This window comes from Peromyscus eremicus, chromosome 5 (assembly GCF_949786415.1).
Source record: "Peromyscus eremicus chromosome 5, PerEre_H2_v1, whole genome shotgun sequence".
In the NCBI taxonomy this organism is placed as follows: Eukaryota; Metazoa; Chordata; class Mammalia; order Rodentia; family Cricetidae; genus Peromyscus; species Peromyscus eremicus.
Window position 1 is genome coordinate 40142268 of NC_081420.1, and position 7173 is coordinate 40149440.

Here is a 7173-nt window from a genome sequence, read left to right on the forward strand (position 1 = left end):
CCAGACTCCTTTATTATCACAAGTACCTGTTACACATTTTAAAGTCCCTGGTAGTGTCCTAGCCTTCCCTTCAAACCCTCTTCTACCCTAAACTCTCTCCAGCTCACAGACCTTCCCGGAACCCTGGCTGCTCTTCTCATAACCCTGCGTTCTTGATTTGTTTCTCTCTCTCTCTCTCTCTCTCTCTCTCTCTCTCTCTCTCTCTCTCTCTCTCTCTCTCTCTCTCTCTCTCCCCTTCTGCTCTGTTCTTGCTTCTCTCACTGTTGTCTCTATCCTCTGTCCCCTGCTATTCTTCTCTTTCTCACAGATCGCCCTGGCCACGTCCAGTCTGCTGGCTGTGTGACTCTTCCAGATGCCTCTGGCTGTTCTCTCCCTCTTATCTACGATAAAAACATTCCCTTTAACCACACCATGGAGCAGTCATACCATCAGTTTATACAACTATATTCTTTGTCAGTTTTATTTTTTTTAGCATGATATCTCTACAAGAGACTAGGAGTTAGACTCTCTGGTAGGTGGACAGATAGGAAGAAGGGACATGGTTAGGTAATAAAGGTGGAGAACTTCCAAAATGGCCAGCTTGTTTCTCACGCTCCAGACCTAACGGGCACAGAAGCCCGGCAGCTTCAAACAGAGGCCTTAAAGGCTTGTCTCCACCAGCAGGCCCTGCTGGACTGGCTCAACAGGTTCGAGGCCTGACCAGGACAGGTTACAGGTTACACACAGTTGTCAGCCAAACAACCTTGCGATCTTTTTCAAACTGACCAACTCTAAATTAGGGGAGGGAGACTATTGACTTTAAAACTCCAGTGCTGGAGAAGAGACTGGAATTTTTGGCTTTCCTAGTGTTCTGTCCCCCTTGCCCCACTTTGTAGAGGCTCTCTCTCTCTCCCTCTCCCCTTTCTGTGTGTGTGTATGTGTGTGTGTGTGTGTGTGTGTGTGTGTGTGTGTGTGTCTGTCTGTCTGTCTCTGTCTCTTTGTTTCTCTGTCTCTCTGTCTCTCTCTCTCTCTCTGTGAGTGTGCGTGCACGTTTGTGTGTGTGTGTGTGTATCTCTCTCTCTCTCTTTGTCTCTGTCTCTGTGTGTGTGTGTGTGTGTGTGTGTGTGTGTGTGTGTGTTTTCTCACTCCTGGTAAATGCCTTTCTTCAGCTGCTGATTCTGTCTGTTGCTGTTTGCTGCAGTATTTGAGATTTCTCTACCTGCTACCTCTTGCACTCAAGCTATTCCCTACCTTTTAATTCTTCAATTGGCAGAGAAAATGAACTTGATCAAGACCCCTAGAATGTGTCATCTAAGGCTAGACTTGAAGTTAAGACCCCCTGCTTCTGCAGTGATTATAAGTATGGACATGTTCTTTTGTTTCATTTTGTACTAATAGTATAATTGTAACAGGATGCTGTAATGCTCTTGACAATTGATGAAGTTGATACATGTATTTTCTATACAAATGAAAGCCTCTGAATTAATTAAAAATACTTGGGATGAGGCTGGAGAGTTGGGCCGGCAGTTAAGAGCACCTGCTGCTCTTGCAGAGACCCAGGTTCAGTTTCTAGCATTCATGTCAGGTGGCTCACAACTGCCTGTAACTCGAGCCCCAAAGGATCTGATGTTCTCTTGTGACCGCTTCAGGTACTTGCACACACACGACATAAACACATACTCACACACACACATAAATAAAAATGAATTTTAAAAATGTTTGGGAGGGCCTGAAGAAATGGCTCTGGTTCCGAGCACTGGCCGCTCTTGCAGAGGACCTGGGTTTAGTTTCTAGCACCCATCTGCCAGCTCACAGTATCAGGAACTCCAGACCCAGGGGACTCCAACACCCTCTTCTGGCCTGTGCAGGCATCAAGCATACATGTGATACACGTACATACATGCAAGCGAAATATTCATACACATAAAATAAAAATAACCAAATGGATTTGGGATAGCTAGCCAAAGCTATTATCCAAGATCAGTGAATATGGCACAAGAACCAAAGTAAGCTGCCACCCAATGGTCTTTCACTTGGTTCTTGGGGCTCAACACAGTCAATATCTCATGAGCCTCTGGGTCTCATCTCTCCCAGACATCTGCCACTGTAGTGATCCCTGAAGTTTTCCTCACAGGGATTATAAACCTGTCCTTAGCATTCATGGAAGACTGGTACCAGGAATTCCCTGTTAACCTTTTTAATTTTATAAAGAAGCCCTCCAATAATAGTTTCTCAATGGGTTCTTGGACAATGCAGCCTGGTTCCCACTGAGACAGTGATGGGAGACCCAAATCCACCTCTGAACCTTACTTTCTTTTTTTTTTTTTCTTTGTTTTGTTTTGTTTTTTTTTCGAGACAGGGTTTCTCTGTGTAGCTTTGTGCCTTTCCTGGATCTCGCTCTGTAGACCAGGCTGGCCTCAAACTCACAAAGATCTGCCTGGCTCCCCTCCCAAGAGCTGGGATTAAAGGCATGCTCCACCACCGCCGGGCGAACCTTACTTTCTTGACCAGAGTGGTAAGAAGTGCTCCAGGATCAGGCCTACAGGAGCCTCAGGGCCTCTGCATTTATGATTTCACAGTGTAGGGACGTGGAGGTAGGAGGATCAGATTTTGAGACTAGTCTGGGCTATATGACCCCTCTCTCGACAACAAACAAACCAACAAACCAAAGGTGAAGACAAGGACCAAATAAAGGCTATGAAATATCAATTAGGAGAAACTTCAGCGTATCACACATTTCTAATAATAGGTGGACAGCTCCCCTATTGGGGCGGTGACTTGGAAGCATAATGCGCTCATAAGCTCTTTCCAAATGGAAAGGGGATCTAACTCAGGAGATACAAAAACATCCAGTCATGCTCTATGTTTAAAGAGAAGAAATTTGGGCCAACAAGATGGCTTAGAGGGTAAAGGCATCTAAGGACCTAAATTCCATTCCCAGGACCAGTATGTTAGAAGAAAGAACCAACAAGTTGTCTCTGATCTTCACACATGTCCCCTCCAAAGAAAAAACAAACAAACAAACAAATAAACAAGTATACAAAAAAGGCAAAAATAAAGTATATTTTTTATATTTTTATAAATATATATATTTTATATTAAAAATAAAGTATAAAATTTTTAAGTTAGTGTATCTTCCAGCGTTTCTACTACTGGGTATTCTTCTTTGATGCCCTATACTAGCATACTGATAATTTTTAATGTGTTACCCCCTCCCATTTTTGACCAGTAGTGATAAAGTGGAAAAGCAAGTTTGAAATTTTTATAAGCAAATTTATTAGGGACTTGTTCTCCCTTTTTGACAATAATCACATTTATCCTTCCCTTCTTATGCGTAATTAAGTAGCTGAACGGGAAAGGTCCTAGAATGTAGGTGCCTCACGAAGCCTTCTGAAACACAATGAAAAACTAAAAGTTAAAAATTAGTGGTGTGGCGCTTACAGTTTCTGTGGTGGTTTGAATGAAAATGGCCCCCATTGGCTCATATATTTGAATGCCTGATCGCCAGCTGGTGGAATTGTTTAGGAAGGATTAGGAAGTGTGGCCTAGTTGGAGGAGATGTGCCAGTGGGGATGGGCTTTGAGGTTTCCAAAGCCCATGTCCTTCCCAGTTAGTGCTCTCCCTCCCCTCTCTCTCTCTCATGCTTATGCATTAGATGTAAGCCCTTAGCTACTGTTCCAGCACCATGCCTGCCTGCTTGCTGCCATGGTCCCCACCAGGATGGTCATGGACTAATGCTCTACAATCATGATCCCCAAATTAAATGTTTTCTTTTATAAGTTGCCTTAGTCATGGTGTATCATCTGACAACAGTACCACACACCAATAGGATATGCAGAAGAGATGGAGGAAGCAGGAGGCTTACAAGTTTGGGACCAGCCTGGGCTACACATTTTGCCAGGCATGGTGATGGATCTCTGAGTTCAAGGCCAGTGTACAAAGAGACTTCAAGCTTCTGGAGCTACACAGTAAGATCATCTCAAACAAGCAAGCAAACAAAAAACAACAACAAAATTTAAAAAAAAAAGGGGGGTGGGAAGGGACGGCCAGGCATAAAATTTCAACACTAGAGAGGCAGAGGCAAGAGGATCAATGTGAGTTTGAGGCTACCCTGATCTACATATCAAGGTTCCATCCATCCAGGGCCAGAGTGAGATCCTGGCTCAAAAAGCAGGGAGAGGGGGCTAGAAGAAGGCTGGAGATGTAATTTAGTGGTAGAGTGTAGATAGAGTTTTCCTGCCTGGCCCACGGTCAGAGCAAATCTCTCTCACCTGCCAGTCCCACAGCCGCTCAGACCCAACCAAGTAAACACAGAGACTTATATTGCTTACAAACTGTATGGCCATGGCAGGCTTCTTGCTAACTGTTCTTACAGCTTAAATTAATCCATTTCTATAAATCTGTACCTTGCCACGTGGCTCGTGGCTTTCCAGCATCTTCACATGCTGTTTCTCATTGTGGCAGCTGGCAGTGTCTCTCTGACTCAGCCTTCCACTTCCCAGCTTTATTCTCCTCCTTGTCCCGCCTACACTTCCTGCCTAGCCAATGGCCAATCAGTGATTTATTTACCAACCAATCAGCAATACACTTGACATACAGACCATCCCATAGCAGTAGAGTGCTTACTTAACATGTGTGTGGGACCCTAGGTTCAATCCGTAATATACATACTTATTATTATATATGTTATAATATATATATTACCTTAAAAACCCATGTTTCCGTATTAAATGAGTCTTTAAGGTAGCTCAAAGTACAGTTGTTGCAAACACACTAAACAATATTCAGATTTTGAAAGTGGGAAGTTGATGGGCAGTATTATAAAATGACCCTGTTGGAGTCCCACTACCCTTCTGATTATGAAGTAAAAAATAAGATTTGATTAATCTTATAAAATCTATAGAATCCTGTTTCTCACAAGCCTGACCTCTGCCACTAAAAATATTTAGTACATGGGGAAAGGACAATTTTGTTATAAAGACATTTAAAAACGCTATAATGTTAAAGGTTATCTATCTTTTGAGCCAGGGAGTGGTGACGCATGTTTTTAATCCTAGCACTTGGGAGGCAGAGGCAGGTGGATCTCTGAGTTCAGGATGGAGCCAGGGCTACACAGAGAAATCCTGTCTCAAAAAACCAAAGAAGTCGTTTATTTCGTAAACAAGATTTATTTATGTATCTCATGTGGATGGGTGCTTTGTCTGCATGGACGGCTGCACACCCGAAGGCATCAAGCCCCACAGGATGACAGAGTTGGTTGTGAGCTGTCATGGGGGGTGCTGTGGATTGAACCTGGGTCCTCTAGAAGAGCAGCCAGTGCTCTTAACCACGGAACCATCTTCCCAATCCCTAAAAAAAAATTTTTTTTGCATTTATTTACTTATTTGTGTGTGCCATGGCACGCATGTGGAGGTGACCCTGGGAGCTGGTTCTTTCTTTCCCCCCTGTGGTTCCCAAGGACTGAACTCATGGCAAGAGCCATCTCTCCAGCCCTGTTCTTGATTATTCTAACTTTAGGTAAAATATGCCCCTCTCTTCAGGCGGTCAGCCACAGTGTTGAGACTTGGGATGCCCCAGTCATTGTTGTTATAATTTTTTGCATACTTCTCCCATTCTCTGGATGCCTGGGCTCAGATACTTCTCAGAATGCTGTCTAGTTAGTGTCTGTTATTAGCAACCCTCACTCCTCCAGGTGCCCCTTGGGCTGGAGAGTGAACTCAGAACAAGCCAGTAGCAGTGTGCATGTGCTATTAGTAAGATGCAGGTGCAGACTCCCTTCTACAATATGTAATACAAAAGGGCCTCTGTCCGTCTCCCACACCCCATCAGAGACAGGAAGCCAGTAAGCTGGAGGCTAGCCTGGGTTCCATAGAATCCTTTCAAAAACTAAAGTAACAGCAACAATAATTAAAAAATTATGTAATTTAAATAAACCCAACACACATAAGGTTGCCCAAACAGCAATGCAATAAGTATCAGCTGTGGAAGTGGCTCCTTTTTTGTTTCCTTCATTGTGTCTGCATGAAGAAATTTGGTCACAGCTCTATTTCTCTTGGTCCTGCTTTTCAGGTGTTAGGGGTCAGGAGTGGGCAGGCCATTCCTTTCCCTAGCAATTCCGATGTGTGAGAAGAATCATGCAAGAAAAAAACCAAGAAGAGCTGTTATGGCAGGTAGATGAGTACCTGGACAGCACGAGCAGATAAATTCGCCCTCGCTTCCATACTGGTTCTCGATTTCGTCGCAATTCTCCTGTTTGAGACTCTTGAGTGCTGAAATTTACAAGCATGAGCCACCACACTCAGCTAGTGCATCTACAGTTAGGGCCCCCAGAAATAAAAGAAAGCCGGCGTGTGTCACAGAGGCACACTCTGTTGATGATCCTCTAAAGAAGGTTGGGCAGGAGCAACTGCTGGTGTGCACACAACTCCCTCCTCCGTGCGCGCTGCACAAAAGAGGAATGGTGATCCTCAGGATTCTTTAAAGAGCCAGACCAGCGGGCTCTGCAACACAGAACTGGCTTTTCAGGCAAGATGATGGAGGTTTAGGGGGAAATTCAGGAATCAGGGAAGCGACCTCGGTAATTTCCAGAGACTGCGGAGGCAGGCGGGCTCTTGCCTAGATCTAGCAAGCAGCATCCAGTGCCTGCAGGTGCGCAGGAATGCTGTGTGTCTGTCCATTAGCTTGTGCCTTCCATGAAAACCTTTCGGGGGATGCTGGTTCCAGGTGAACCCGGGAAAGGTCACGTGGGCACTTCCAGATTCTTGGACGCACCGCCATGCGCGCTCCCGCGCGTCCCTCTGTAGAGTGTGCACAGCCATCACAGAGAAAGCATGCTCCAGTGGCGCAATCGGTTAGCGCGCGGTACTTATACAGCAGTATATGTGCGGGTGATGCCGAGGTTGTGAGTTCGAGCCTCACCTGGAGCATGTTTTCTTCCCTTTCCGGTTCAAACATGTTTGAAAATGCATTTTTCCTTCCAAGGAAACAAGAAATCGTAAATATTTTCCATGGTGCGAACACACAAATACCTATGATAAAGAGCATCTGATCCAACTCAAACGTGAGAGGAAAACCACCAGTCGATAGGTTAATTTAATTAAACCTGTAAGCTAACTTTTAGACAGGCAGAAGTGCTTTCCCCTCCCCCACCCCACGCCAGGGCAGGATTCTTCAGCTTTTGGGGACTGAGTCAGT

General features: G+C 44.7%; 1 non-coding gene across 1 annotated transcript; it reads left to right on the top strand.

The window, feature by feature from the left end:
* Positions 1 to 6811: 6811 nt before the first annotated feature.
* On the top strand, positions 6812 to 6905 carry Trnai-uau (transfer RNA isoleucine (anticodon UAU)). Its single transcript has 2 exons — positions 6812 to 6849; positions 6870 to 6905. It is a non-coding gene; the product is annotated as a tRNA-Ile (tRNA).
* The last annotated feature ends 268 nt before the right edge of the window (positions 6906 to 7173 follow it).